The sequence below is a fragment of the Varroa destructor genome, unplaced genomic scaffold (genome assembly GCF_002443255.2).
Source record: "Varroa destructor unplaced genomic scaffold, Vdes_3.0 BEIS01000002.1, whole genome shotgun sequence".
Classification (NCBI taxonomy): Eukaryota; Metazoa; Arthropoda; class Arachnida; order Mesostigmata; family Varroidae; genus Varroa; species Varroa destructor.
The window spans coordinates 13,526,740-13,541,274 of NW_019211455.1; the positions used below are offsets into that span (position 1 = coordinate 13,526,740).

At 44.4% G+C, this 14,535-nt stretch overlaps 1 protein-coding gene across 7 annotated transcripts in view; it reads right to left on the minus strand.

The window, feature by feature from the left end:
• LOC111245610 (uncharacterized) overlaps positions 1 to 14,535 on the minus strand; it is a 151,563-nt gene that overhangs the window by 14,404 nt on the left and 122,624 nt on the right. The window lies entirely within an intron of this gene.

Here is a 14,535-nt window from a genome sequence, read left to right on the forward strand (position 1 = left end):
AACGATAGGTCATCCTAGTGCTGACAGGCACGCCCAGATCTTGTATCAATAGTTTCTCCCACTGACATGACTGCTGCCGTAGCTACCCGACAGGCGACATATCATCTTCTATTTCTACCAACTACTTCTATATTTCTGCCAACCCCGTTCTATGATCTGTCTGGAAAAAAAGTGATCTGAGAGACTATGCGTCGACGCGAATAAAGTTTGCGCGAGTAAGAAAGCAGACTAGCGTTGCCAAATAGGCCGCCGGTAGCGACGCGTGGCTGCACCCGCAGTCCGCACTGCGACGTTAGCTGCTGCGCCCGAAGAAACCTGCCCTGATGCCAGGCATCCCCAGCAGAGGTGCTAGTGACCATCGTGCTAGCGTGGAGTCAAGACGCATATTGAGTGCGCGTGTGCTTGCGTCAGTGGAACAAGTGAATGATGGTAGACGCCGGCGACAACGCATTGCATCCGTACAGCGAAAGCGACACGAAACACAAGTCGCACCCTTTTGTGGTCTTCATATTTTCAGATTTGGACGGTGTCTGTAGCGCCGCAACCAGTGTCACCACAGTCGTCGACGTCGTATTCGTGCCCAAAAGACGCAAACACGTCCACAGTACCGCTTGATGTATAGTATAAGCGTAACAACGGCATTTTTGGAACTGCTTTGTTTCGAGTCGAACCAAAGCCATCTTTTTTCCGTGGTTGAGCTTAGAGATCGCGAAAACGATATGCCCGGGAAGAAGCGTCGGGGGAGTGGCAGAGAGTGTAGAAACGTGCGGATGAGACAGCTTTCTAAAAATATTCGCGAACAACCGACACCGTTGATACATACACACAGATGTTGATTGCGCCCCGTTCAAACCTGTAGAAGAACAGCAGGCTTTTGAAGCACTAGACATTATGAAATGTGGAATGACTCACAGATCTTCCTAACCGAGCAAAGATGCTGTTGCAATTGGCATATGGAGCATTTATGTTATAACCTATTGTTAAAAACGATTGTTATGCGAACGCTTCGGAAGAGTTTTGAAGTTATTCTTCAAGGAAGTAAACTGAGGGAACTAGTATTTTAATCATTCTGCTGAATATCCTCCCAGCTGTGCTAGACTCTTTTAGAACAAGTGCATCGGTCGGGACAATGTTGTGCATTCTTGCCAAGGTGCTTGCATCGTAGCTATCATGTCAATACTTACTTAATATCGAAATTACATTTTCTGTTACCCAATAGCTATATGCAATAAAAATGGGTTTCTCGCCGTGAGCCTCAAACTCATCTTATCCTAGCTTCAAAGACTGGAATATGCGATAATCGGGAAAATTAATATACCGAAAGGATTCATCTACTTCGGGCTCCTTAATCCTTAAACCTCCTCAAGATCCTATATTAGCGATTTTAATGCCATGCTCCAGGTACTTAAACTCCTGACTCATTCTAATTAACAGGACCAGCAGAGGACAATGGTTTCCTGCTATAACCTCTGCTAAGGTCGTTGGTGTACTTTGTGTCCGATTTAAAGAACAACTTTGGGATCAAAGGTAAAAATTGCTGGAGCTACTGTAAAGTCCATAGGTGCTTTTAGTATGCTTCGCCCGTGAGCACATTCTAATATAATGTGCATACACTTTGAGAGGTACACCTGGAGCAAATGCTTTGCCGACAGAATCTGCCTCAAGAATAAACACTGGAAAACTTGCGGGTTTCTTGCGTGTGATCAGACGCAGCCTATTATTCGCTGGTGAGGCATCGTTTACCTCACCCGAAATGTCCTATCTTGCGGAAGAGCTCTATGTCTCTACTTAATTAACATTCATCCTACTCTGAGCTTTTTCTTTCTTCTCCGAGCTTACGGTGTGCCGCCGATTCCAAAATAGATCTGGGAGTTACAGATAACGTCAATGCATTCGCTTTCATTGACGATTTGTTATGCTGTGCCTTCAACAGTTGAATCAGAAAGGCCGGATCTACAAACTCGTTATTTGCGATAACCTGATGGAAGTTATCGTTGCCAGAAAATGCCTGACTCAGGACCGAGTAAAAAAGATATCAAGGAACAGTCATTGTTACAAGCCGTTTATTACGTGCTTCTATAGTTTTTCTTGGTATCTTTTTTATTGATACCGTTTAAAGCACACAGTTCAAAGAACCTTTGCCAACAAAAGATTCCACTCATAATTATCTGAATGTCCACTGAACTTGCCCAAGCGTGCACATCGATGTCAGGTTACCTTTCTTCTTCAATCATTTTGGTTGCCAATTACAAGAGCATCTATGTAATTGCGTACATGATGTCAAATGTGCATGATTAATTATGTCAAAGTTTTTTAAAGAATTTTCCTTTTAGCTTCCTCCAATCTCTACGACGGGCTATGTGTTATTGCAATAGGCGGAATCGATTCTAACGCATACGGTAGAGGCGGAGAAAACCAGTTGCTTACGCCTATTGTTCGTTTATTATCACGCCTCTTTGCGCTCACTCTGTATTCTTCTCTCTCTGCATCGTTTTCTGCTATACTTTGGGCCAATTCCAAAACACAATAGATGAGCGTACTTAAACAAGGAAGACGAACGGTTTTTCCATTTGTTCCTTTGTCTGCTTATCCGCTTGTCTTTTCTGATTGTATGTGATGCCTTTTCAGCGTTTGTTGCTATAGCCAACACACAAAACTTCGATGCAACGGTAATCTTGAAGGATGTGCAAGGTCATTATTGGCAGGCCTTCTAATCTTGAATCCTTCCCGACAGGCACGCGGATTAAACCCTGCGTAGAAACATGACTCAAGGCTGCACCCCTCATATGCTCTTACCCATCCCCCTATCAGGATATTTCAGTGACTTGGAATCGAAAAAGCCGACTGGGCAAAGGACAGTTGAGATATGAGGAAATATATTCCACCGTACTGCCGTAGCGATCTCCTCGCCATCCAGATATCAGCTGATAACGTGAACAAGAGGGAACGCGGCGAAGGAGTTAAAGGTAACGCAGCGCTAACCCGACCCACACCGGAGTTCGACTACCGGCAACTGTCCATTGCGGACGCCAGCAGCACTAACCGTAATAGCAACAACGAGTGCTGTGCGGCCGAAGCAGACCGTTAAATATCAACTGAACCAAATGGAGAAGCAACCGGAAAGCAGGCGGAGCGCTAGGACTATATCGAAGAAAGGAAGGTCATTTAGCGTGGTGGAAACGTAACGGCTTCCATCGCCCTCTGATAGAAGATCGCGTCCTTTAGTTTTGTCGAGCGAACAGGCAACTTGCCGCCTGATGCAGACAGAACAACCAAGGATGCTTTTTCCATCTACTTTCATGCAGTGCTTGTTCACCGTCGGCTGTCCATAGATTTCTGGGCCGGGTTCCGCTTGTAGCGCTACTTCTGGTCCTAGAAACTAAAGGGGCTATGGCACTTAGACCGTTGGCTTGTGTCCCCTCGTCTGCTTCCTCTCCCGCCTTCTCTGTTTGCCCCACTTCTGTTTCTTAGTTCTGCGGCATCCTGATTCGCCCAAGCAGAGAAAACAACTGTCTGCCAAGCCATCTATAGAACGAGAGTTTAGAGAAGGCTAGAGCAGATTTCGACTTTAGTAGAACTTGTCTACAGGTTTAGACACCCTTCCGCTCGAACAGGTTTAAAAAGGCCGAAACCGCTTGCTTCAATTACTCTCGCTCCTCTTTTAACAACACAACCTCATTGTCCTTCGTCGACGCCAATGCCACCCGAAGCGCAGCAAAGTCTCCTGAGATCCAAAACTGGTCCCTTAGCTTTCCGCCGCACATTTTCAACTGGCAGAACGTCATCTCCTTTCATTCGGCGTCTCGTCGCTTTCTCCGCACACGCGTCGCAAAAGCGCCTCCGTTCAGTGCCACTCCTACTAATATTATACTATTACTGCTACTGTTACCGGCAGGCTTCTCAATGCTGGTCCAAACCAAACCATATCTGTAGTTTGATACACAAACACAACAGGAAAAGGCAGCAGCAAACGACTCGAGATACAGCTCAGCTTTTTCTCGGCGTTCGTCGCGCCTTATAATGCCGCTCACTAGGTTAGTACTCCTGGAGTCTACCGCGCAGACGGCGTCTAAGCCATAGTCGACAAGAAGATTGCGAAGGGTAGCACGCCTAGGCTTTCAGCCTACCTGGCAATGCTACGATCACCTCGTAGGGTACTAGTTGAAGGATAGAGTTTTTGTGATGCCTGGTAATCTGAAATCCGTATGGCCACATAGCTGCTCAACCCGCTTTCATTCGAGGCGATTGGCATAAAGACCAACGTCACGTTTTCAAGCCGCTGCAGTCAGCATACGAAAACCGTTAGTTTGCCCACGTGTTTTGGTGGCCAGTAGAGACGGTAGCAGCGGCGAAGTTATAGCAGCTGCGGCAGGGGCATGGCTTTAGCGGCAGGTCTCCGGAACTGAGCTAAAAACGCTTTTTCCTGACGGGCCCCTCCTCCTGTTCGTTGCAGCTTTTCATAGCAAGTGGGGAGGCGGTAAAAGGAGCAGAGAGCCAATAGCCAACTGCAGTTGGCTTCGACTCTGTTGCAAACACAATCTCATATCAGCGTAAACAACGGCGACCGAAAATCGAATTGCGTAGGTACAGCTATTGGCCAGCAAAAACTGATCATGTCGACCTGATATATACGGCTAAGCAGTTAACGAAATATTTATATACAAATATCTTTATACACTAGTGCATATATACAATGGATGATCACCGATTCAAATCTGTACGATCTGCTACGGCAAGGTTAGTGAATGAGTGAGGATAGCGAGATAGAATGAAGAGGCCTGGCATTAATCATAATGAGAATATAAAAACTGTGCAAACACATCTTTGCAGTAAACGTTAAAAAGAAAGCTCAGTGATTCTATTTATTTGGGCACGAACTAAGTAAAAAAAAATGTTGTTGTCTTCTATGCAAATTAGCATTTGTGTGCCTAAAGTAGTATTCTGCGCACGGGAGTAAGTATATTCTTAACCAATTAAGAATCCCCGTGTCTTTCAAGTGTTTCATATAATTGACATAGAAGATTAAACTCGAGCCGCCCCCACTGGTGAGTCTGAATTTTTTTTGTCATTATTAATTCACAAACCCCGACGCATGCACACATCCACCTGAAAGCAATTAGAACAAAAAATGTACAGTTAGTAAAGCACAGCGGAACGGCGTAAGATTTATTGCATCCTAAGTTCTTCTACAAAGCAACTATGTGTAATATGTTGTACGCTTGAAGGGTGGTAGGCCAAAGAGCTTCAAGGGAAAGTTTCCCGTTCACTTGTCAGTAAAAGGAGAAAACTAAGGGTGAGTCTGTCCGTCGGCGATACGCGAAAGTAGAATACCGAGTTAGAGTTGGCCTATTCTATATCTCATCTTTTTCCTTTCCTCTTTTCCCTTCTGATACGGCGGCCGTTGCTGCTGTTGCGGGTCCGCTTCTGCGTTTTTGCTTGTCAGAGATAAAAAGCATACGGTGTCGGATAGAAGTTTTTTTCAGTGAAACTTGCCCAAGACCGGGCCCAGGTCCAGTTCGACATAGTCAAGGCCTCAACTGATCAGAACACCTGCTACCGGTACCGACATTGACTCCTTCACCATGAACAGTGAGTGCTATAGGTAACGTCTGCTCCATATCTAACGTCACTGGTCAGACGAGTCAGCGGATTATTACAGTGCAAACCGGCCGTTGTCAAGCTTGTCTGTCGGCCTACAACGCAATACTGTGCCAGTTCGCGCCGCAGCTTCAGGGAAGCACACATCATTTCGAGAAGTATCGGTGACGCAGGACAGTGCTGGCGAAGGAGAACGAAGAACTGAGATCAGAGGTGAGAGCATTAAAAATTGATATGCTGAACAAGTGAGAATGGACGGGAAAAGGTAACAGCGATCAATGCGCAAACCCAGTTCATTTGCTCGAAGGCGACAAAGGAGCTGAAAGTTAGAACAAACGGCAAGACGAATACGATGATACCTTACTGCTGTCGTATGTCAGTATCAGCATGAAAGAGGATACGGACATTTATATCGGAAACGTCGCTCCCAATCAATGAATTGTTTAGGGATGCTGCTTCTCGTGGACGACTTTTGCTCAGAACGGCACTCAACGGTGCACCATTCGTCATTCGACAACAGCATAGAATATCTTAAACATGTGAAAGATTAAAAGTTACCTAAGGATACATAAAGATGCTCCACCACAGCAGAAAATTAATTCCTCAAACGTTGCAAATGGGGTTATACGCTTACATATCTGACCGTATCTGTAGCTATACATATTTTACCCTATTAAGGGATTATGGCGAGATGCGCATCTATATGCCATATATAATTCTTTACTAGTCTCTTTACTTACATTTAACTCTCCGGCTACTTTAAAATAGCTAGAGATCCTCACACCGTGAAAGTATTTCTTCAAATTGTTACACGACGTTTGCTTTACTATGCATATATTCTACTCTCTATAGAAGTGTGCCCTTGTAATAATAAATAAACATATCTCAATTAAAAGTAGTCGCTAAATTAGCCATTCTTATTTTCCAAGATAACATGTTCAACAACATCTTCATTTTACACTGATTTTGTGATATCCTACATTTACGTAGATTTCAGTGCAAAAAGTGAAACTCGTGTACTGCACCGGTCTATAGTTGTATCCATTGATCGTTCCTGCTATCCCATATATGTAGTAGCGACAGTCCAACCCTGAAGTAATCTGTCCTTAGCCCAGTTATTCAGGTCTCTGGGCCGACCCAAACATTGCCCTGTACCCTCAACGTTGGGTGCTAGCTCAAGTTGCTCCACAGCCACTTATTCCTTTTAAGAACTGCCGTCATCAGCTTTCGCCTTAAGGACAACAGTGAAGAGAGACTGCGCGACAACGCGTTGTGATTGGACTAGTATGGAAACGCTCTGCAAATGTTCGTCTATTTCCTGTCGCTGGCCTTCTATTTGAAAGAAAAACAAATTGTCTTGTTTATCCTTTGCACTGTGCTACCGTTGGATTGGATTGCATTGCATCGTCTGCTGCTACTGCCGCCGCCGCCGTCACCACCCCCCGCTGCTACTTTGACTTCTAGTCGACTTCCCCTTTCCTTTCTGCTTCCTCTTTATTTTCAGACGTTCTTTTAGACTGCGTCCACTCAGCCCGTCCTTCAGTTTTTTTCCGCCGTCGGGTGAGTCCAGCTTGCTCAGACAAGCCTGTGCTTTTTCCCAAAAAATAGGTGGATGTTTCAGAGATCTTTGCGCTTCAATCTGACAGACCGTTCGGCCATATGGTAGCCGACAGGTGTAACAAGGGCGGGCCCAATCGCAGAGAACTAACGCTAAGGTATGCCTAAGCATCTCTCCGTGCTAAAAACCTGTTTTGAAAAATAAAGACTAAATAATATAATGAAAAAAAAACTAAAAACCAGACGCTTTTTGTTGTATCACGTTTGTATTTATGATAATAATTTTATAATTATTATCATAAATACAAACGCGATACAACAAAAATTCTTGTGTATTGTTTACGTACCTCTCCACGCAGACATTTCTGGTTGCATACGACGAATGCGACTTTGTATGCTGGAGATAATTAGCGAAAGGAGCGCACACAAAAGGAGGTTGCTTTTTTTAAGAAACGACTGGTGGTGCCTTTGATCGGTGCCTATCAATTTCGGAATAAATAGCCCTACGGCAAACAACCAGACTAGCTATAAATTGTGGGAGTTATTAGTTTATTAATGAAGTCGGCCTTGTTGCCTCTTAATTACGGTCGATTGTTGTATTCTGAACTTACCGTTCGGTGTAGAAAATCTCTAAACCGAAACGAAAGGTAACCTCTAAACAAGCGGGTATAGAGTTTACCTATCGAACATCATCGCCACCGGATTGGTTTCTCTAGCCTGAACTAGAGCTTAATAACACACAAATAAGGGCTCTTATATAACGGAACTGTGCCACCTATTAAACAGTTTGCAATAAAACGACTGTTACATACCACATCCGCACTGCAAAAAAACATACCTCTACGACGACGATAACCAGTAGTCTAATCACCACCCTCATTAAAGATGACCGCAATCATCTGCGTATTATTCCGGCATAATTCAGCGCACAACAGGTGAATCCTGTCGAAAAACGGCATCGAGCGGCCGCATTTTGAACTGTTCTTCGTCACCCCTCATCATCTTTTTTCGTTGAGTGCCCACGAACAAAAAGGCGCGACGAAGGCGAACAAAAAGACGACAAAATTATCTCATTAATAGAATTCTCTATCATCTATCGGTGGCGTCGAATGCCCGCACTTTTTTCCCGTTGCCTCTGGGACTGCTCCACACCATTCGGCAGTCAGAAACGCCAGATAGGGCAGAATCTACCATCACCATTTAGCACGGGCGCATGCATATGCGACCTAGTCGATAAACATAGGATGGGAAATTTGCCCAAGTAGACTGCGAGCAGTCGAACTCATCAGCCTGCTCAAGGTTGGCAAGTGACACGGCTTTTCGCAGTGAGTCCCCAGCCGTACCGGGACAGAAAGCACGCTCAGAAAGTAGAACGTACAGAAGCGGACGACTGGTCTGCCGCTTACTGACTCGATCGCTCGACGTCCCGCACAACAGATTGACTGCATTAGAATTTCAAATTTTGCAACTCATTGCTTCGAGCATCAGTGCTAGATTGCCGATGCCCCGGGCCGCTAGTCGATGGGAACTGTGCTACGGCGCTATAAGCGAATAGAGATTGCGTACGGCGTCGGGTAAGATGCTGACATGAATCTTCGGCTAGTGAGCAAGTACATGGAGGATCGTAGGCAAAAAACGGCTGGGGGGTTGAGTACCATTAGTAAACCGGTATTAACGTATATACAATACAAACGTTCAAGCCAAGAGGCCCGAAAACTTTACCGCTACCTGTAGATTAAACGGGTCTCTGATGCTATCACAGCTCACATAAACTGCTGGTGAAACTATAGTGACAGGTTTTGCAGTGTGTACCTCTCTGGTCCACAGGCCATTTACACCTAGTAATAACGGTTTTGAGAAAATACGCATATGCAAGGATAGCCAATCTGCATATTGGCGCGGCACGTTCCGGACCCGTAGAAGCAATAGGATTTTAACTAACCAATACCGGCGGCGTGTGGCGGTAACTTCGGTTGAGTTGCCGGTATCGAACACAAAGGGGTCAGTCAAACTAGAAATCCGTAAAAATTCAGGGATCCAGCCAGCATAAAAACACCACATATCCACCGATGTGGCACCATTGGTCAAGTCCGATACGACTAGACTTAATCCGATCTAATTTGCAGACGCGTTCTGTCTAAGCGTTTGAACAGCAGCAGCCGTAGTATCAGAAACAACGAGTGAAAATCTATTGGGAGGCTATTTCACAGTCATAATGAAGTAAACACTGGCACACATCACTGTTCAGTTTCCCTCCAATAGATTAAAACAGATTGAATAGGCGGGCAGTAGCAGGCAGACAAGGCAAACTGCCAATTCGCGTAAAACTAATGGGTATGCGCAATAGATCAATACGTATATCGCCCATCACGACAACATTAGGCAAAGCCTGACGAGTCAAAGGGCCCACGTAAAGAGAATGGTGAACCATATAAGGATCAGACGTTTAGAAAGAAATGGCGCCAAAGCTTAATTTTAATTTGAGGCTATGATTGTATATAATACTACACAGCTGATGTGTTGAAGTCGCGGCTGATCGCAATAAAATCACAGTAGCATTTGCAGCTAGATGCCATTTCAGAGGTACGACTCTGTTAGTGCCGGAGGAAGAATGAGGCCTTGACAAAAAGATCTACATATAAGAAGACCCTTCAAACCTCGTTGTTAATAAGATTTATGCTACAGTTACGGAGATGGCATGAATATATGGCAGCAAACGGACCAAATATTATGACCTTTCGGTGTATCATTTCTTTGTCTGGCTAAAGAAAGGAAGCTGGACCAACATTATTTATTAATAAATAATTGTAAACTGAAGCCGAACTGTTACGTTGTATCAATGCAGACAAGAAACAGAAACCCACCGACAAAGTCATCGATAGCACCGTTTGATAAACATGTTCTTTGTCCTCAAGCTACCACCAGATGCGCCATTTAATTCGTTGCGGTCAGTACGTCGCAAGTAACTGAAAACAAGGGCACCATTGTTAGTTATTTGTTTTCGTCTGTACTCGTTCCGTTCGTAGTTACACAAGCCCCTCTTATAAGTTACCTGTCAATTTAACCGTATTGCAATCGTCCTCAGCTAAGCGGGCAAGCTTTTCCGTTGGTTTGAATGATACAAGCAGACTGCCGTCTCCGTGTGTATCTCATAAGCGCCGCGGTAGTGAGTGGCAGGAAGTAATTTGAAAATTCGAATCTCTTATATCAATTCCATTTACTGCCCTCTATCCTTCATTCCAGTCTGCTTCTGCCGCTACCTCGTCACAAGCTACTTCGATGCCGTTATAGAACGTACTCTACCCATTGGTACTAAGGTTATCGCGGCTTGCTATCGACTACGGCATCAGAAACAGCAGACGGAAAGCAGGACACTGTAATTGCATGCCTATTCAGCTTTGTCAGCCCACACAGCCCTCTAAAGAAAAACGTGTCGCTTGCAATTTGACCTAGTTAGGACCAGACGGTAGTGAGGCAGTCAACCTCATGGATAGGCAGCGGTAGTGGCATAGCTTGTGAAATCCTCTGTTAGGTAAGGATATAGAAGTTGATATCACAGGCCGTGTCTGGCTCGGTGGTCTTGATTCTTCAATCGAATCCGATTCAGTTTTTCTCAATCGGGTGCCCTTTCTGACAAACGGATCAGTATCCTGAAGGAACCTGACTTCGCCCTTATTCCTTTAGCAAACACGACCCCTCGTTGAATCAACGTGCGAGCGACGAATTGGCCCCAGCAAATTTCACCGCTGTCAGCACCCACGGTAGCACGATCGTGGTATGTCGGATCCATTGGTCGATTCGCAGGGTCGTCGAAATCGCCGCAGCTTTCAACGGCGTCAAGAGTACCAACACAAAATTGTGAAGTTTAGTTGCTATCTCAGAAACAACGAACGGTCTATCGCTGACTATTTTTCTTGCGGCACAAAAGAGTTATCTTGGAGAATGCAGAAGCAGGAGAAGGGCAGCAGAAGCTGTCCGGTAACTTCAAACGTACAAACACCTAGGGATTACGAAGCAATAAAGGTTGTTTTACCAGAACAGATAGACGGACGACAAACTGCTTCGTACATGTGTTACTGTATAGCATACGGAACGAATACCTGTTTTTGATATATTGAATTATTTATTTATACAAAACAGCATAACGCGCAGGATATATTTCACGGAATGCTGACGGGGTGAGGTAGTGCAACAAGTAGCCTTAAGAATAAAATCAACTTTATGGTATCTTCGTGCATAAAACATCCTAGTCCCAACACTACCGGGTGGAAACTGATAGATATACAAGGAGAGCACATCTGAATCTATTACGGTATTTATATGAACATTCGACCCACGACACTCTGCCGCATCATAGCCTGTGCGTTCACCTTATGTCTACCGTATAGATTCTTACGAATAAACAGATCCTGTACTAAAAATACGCCGCTGCCGCTGCCGCTGCTGGCATTGCTATTCATAGCTGGGGATGAGACTAGGCGACAGGAGCCTCTTCAGCCAAATACGATTAAAAAAAGCCTGTTCAGTGCGGGCAAGGCGTTCCATAAAATATGAAGCCGGTGTGGAAGCTTCCCGTTAATGCGGCTCAGCGTTATCGGCCTAGTAGGACCGACAAATACTGCTAACTGATAACATCGTTTTTCTTTATAGTTACGTTTGTTAAGGCAATTGCATCGTTGTTGATATATAGCACAGTATTTTCAATGCTTGTTATTTACCAGTGTAGACTTCCTAGTAGTTCAAAATGTGTGTAACTTCACTAGCTAGCACCGACACTGATAAAGAGCAGGCTTGACTTCTGTGAATGATTCAAGACTCGAACAAACCTCCATTATGCCAAACGCCCAAAGGGGGGGGGGGGGAAGGAGGATCACGTACGATGTCAGGAGAGCGGTGTACAACAATACTCGGCAATAGCTAAAGCATTAAGGTGTGTGTACATGGTGGGCAGGAGCAGCATTTCAGTACATTCAATTGCATAGATATTATTTACAAATTCAGTTCGAGCTGTTGCCATCAGCTGAACGGAACTCTGGCAGATTATTTTACCCAATATTAAAAAAATACTTTACGAGATGGTCGGATTTGAACAAGTACGTCTAGACTTCGCTACTGCCTGAATAAGACGATGGATAGAAAACGTACTTTGCCTCCTTCGAGTTCATAATGCCAGCGGAATGATTCAGGAAAGACGCTTAATTATTGGTTAGTATATACCTCTGGGTGTGAAGCCTCGATAAAGAAGTTGACCTATACACGCGAACATGCACATCTAAATTTCTTATCAAACATCTAAAAACACTGTTAGCTTGTTATAGATTTTATTTGCGATTATGTTAGTTGCTCATTGAAATTAAATTGGGCGATTATCTGCACATCGTGGTCTTTTCATGAAAACTACAAAAACAAGTAAAACCTTTTCAATTTCATAGCTACAGACAGACGACCAAAGACTTCACTATTTAAAACTACACACTTTTGATTTCGAGGAAATATCCGACTTTTGTGGTTCCAACGATCTCCTAGGCCGATTTCGTGGGAACGTTGATTCACAATTAAACAGTAAACTTCAAAGCTATCAACATATTCAAAGTGTTTTTTCTTTTTTTTTTTTTCGTAGATATCTCCTTAGGTCAAACACAAAGAGAGCAAGCAACACTGGAGACCCAACTCTCCTGCCGAACGCTAGAAATAGCTGGGTATAACTGGCTTATATCAATATCGATATTGACGAGTGGTTCGATAAATAGAAGTGGTACCACTTTCGAGTAGCATCATGAATATTAGGATGCTTCGTTTCTTCCAGTGACAGGTCCTGATTCACTGTGCCATATTGCGTTTTTCTGACCAAAATATATGTCTTTCTCCGCCTCCGATGGTCCGAAAATTTGAAAGAAAAAACAACAACAACAACAACTCTTTAAATCATTCTTTAGGCTACTCAGAGCCGTTAGGCGCTCCTCAAATCATGTACAATTACATACGTATACGGATCAAAGAAATCAAATCAAGGTCGATCGCCAGCACCAATGACAGACGTGGACGAGTAGAACGAATTTCGAAAAGTGGAGCTTCGTCGCCTTTTTTCTCTCTCGTTCCGCTAATTCTTTTTTTATTACGCTTCGCTTTTAGCATCGTGACAGCGCTGGCCGCATTTTTACCAATTAGGAGCTCTTCATCCACAGATGGTGCTCACCCGCGATTCCGTAGGTACGATGACATGTTAATATTTTGTTGCATTATCGTCAGTTCGGAAGCTGGACCTCATCGTAGAGCTCTTTTCCTCTTTCGCGTTGGTCACGATGACTCCGTCCTTTAGTTTCTTTCATTCCTTTCGTTCATTTCTATTTTTTTCGCACCGTTGACGTAGTAGCAGGCCAGGATCAACTATCGGTGCAGTCGTCGTGTACAGCTGCACTAGCCAGCTGTTTTTGGGCCACCTATTGTGTCTCCGTCTCAGCGGTAGCAGCAACAGACGTATAAATAATGCCACGCGACTTGAGCTACGTATATGATACATCATGAATCGTAAACGCTGTTATTTCCGCCAGAAAATAACTAGCCTGATAGAGCTGGCCGGCAGGGCTAGCAGTCATCATTTGCCGTCGGATTTTGCCTGAAGATATGTTGTTTGTAGTACATGGTTAATATCTACTGGTATGGTCTTAGCTACAAGTCATCATTAGGCAGTCATTTCTATAGCAGCAGCAGCAGTAAGCGGAGCAGATGCGACGGGTGGATGGCCGACCAGTTTGGAAGAACGAATGTCACAAGGCGGAAGACCGCAGACAAGTTAGGGGCTTGTCACACAAGTATAACCGCACAATGTAAAATAGCCGATATTAACGAAATAGCTGGCGTCTGCGCTAGAGCGGGCTGTCCAATGTAACAGCTAAGCGGCCATGTCCGTCTATGGCCTACTGCATACAGCCGATTCAACGTCGGGCCAGCCACGCGAAGTGATATGGAAACAGGAAACGACTACAAGCGAGGAAGTCAGGCGACCAAGAGGCTGATACTACTAGTGTACACGCCAATGATTCAGAAGTTTGATGCTATTGCTACGATTTGCCATCGCTGACGCTTTCAGGTGGCGTACTAAAGATAGCGACATAAATTTCAGCTTGAAGGCGTATCGGTCTCAAGCGCGGTTCGAACTACGTGAATTTAACAGTTGACGATATGAAGCCCGTGGGTAATGAAGACCCAGCTAGTCTCGTGACCTTCAAGTCTAAATTTTTAGAGAGAAAAATTATCCATCTGTTTTGATCAACCGCAATACACTATTATACAATCAGTTACTACATCCACTATGATCTTCTTGTATCAATATCAAAATCACTAGTAATTAGTCATATTTAAAGATGCACAAGCCAACGC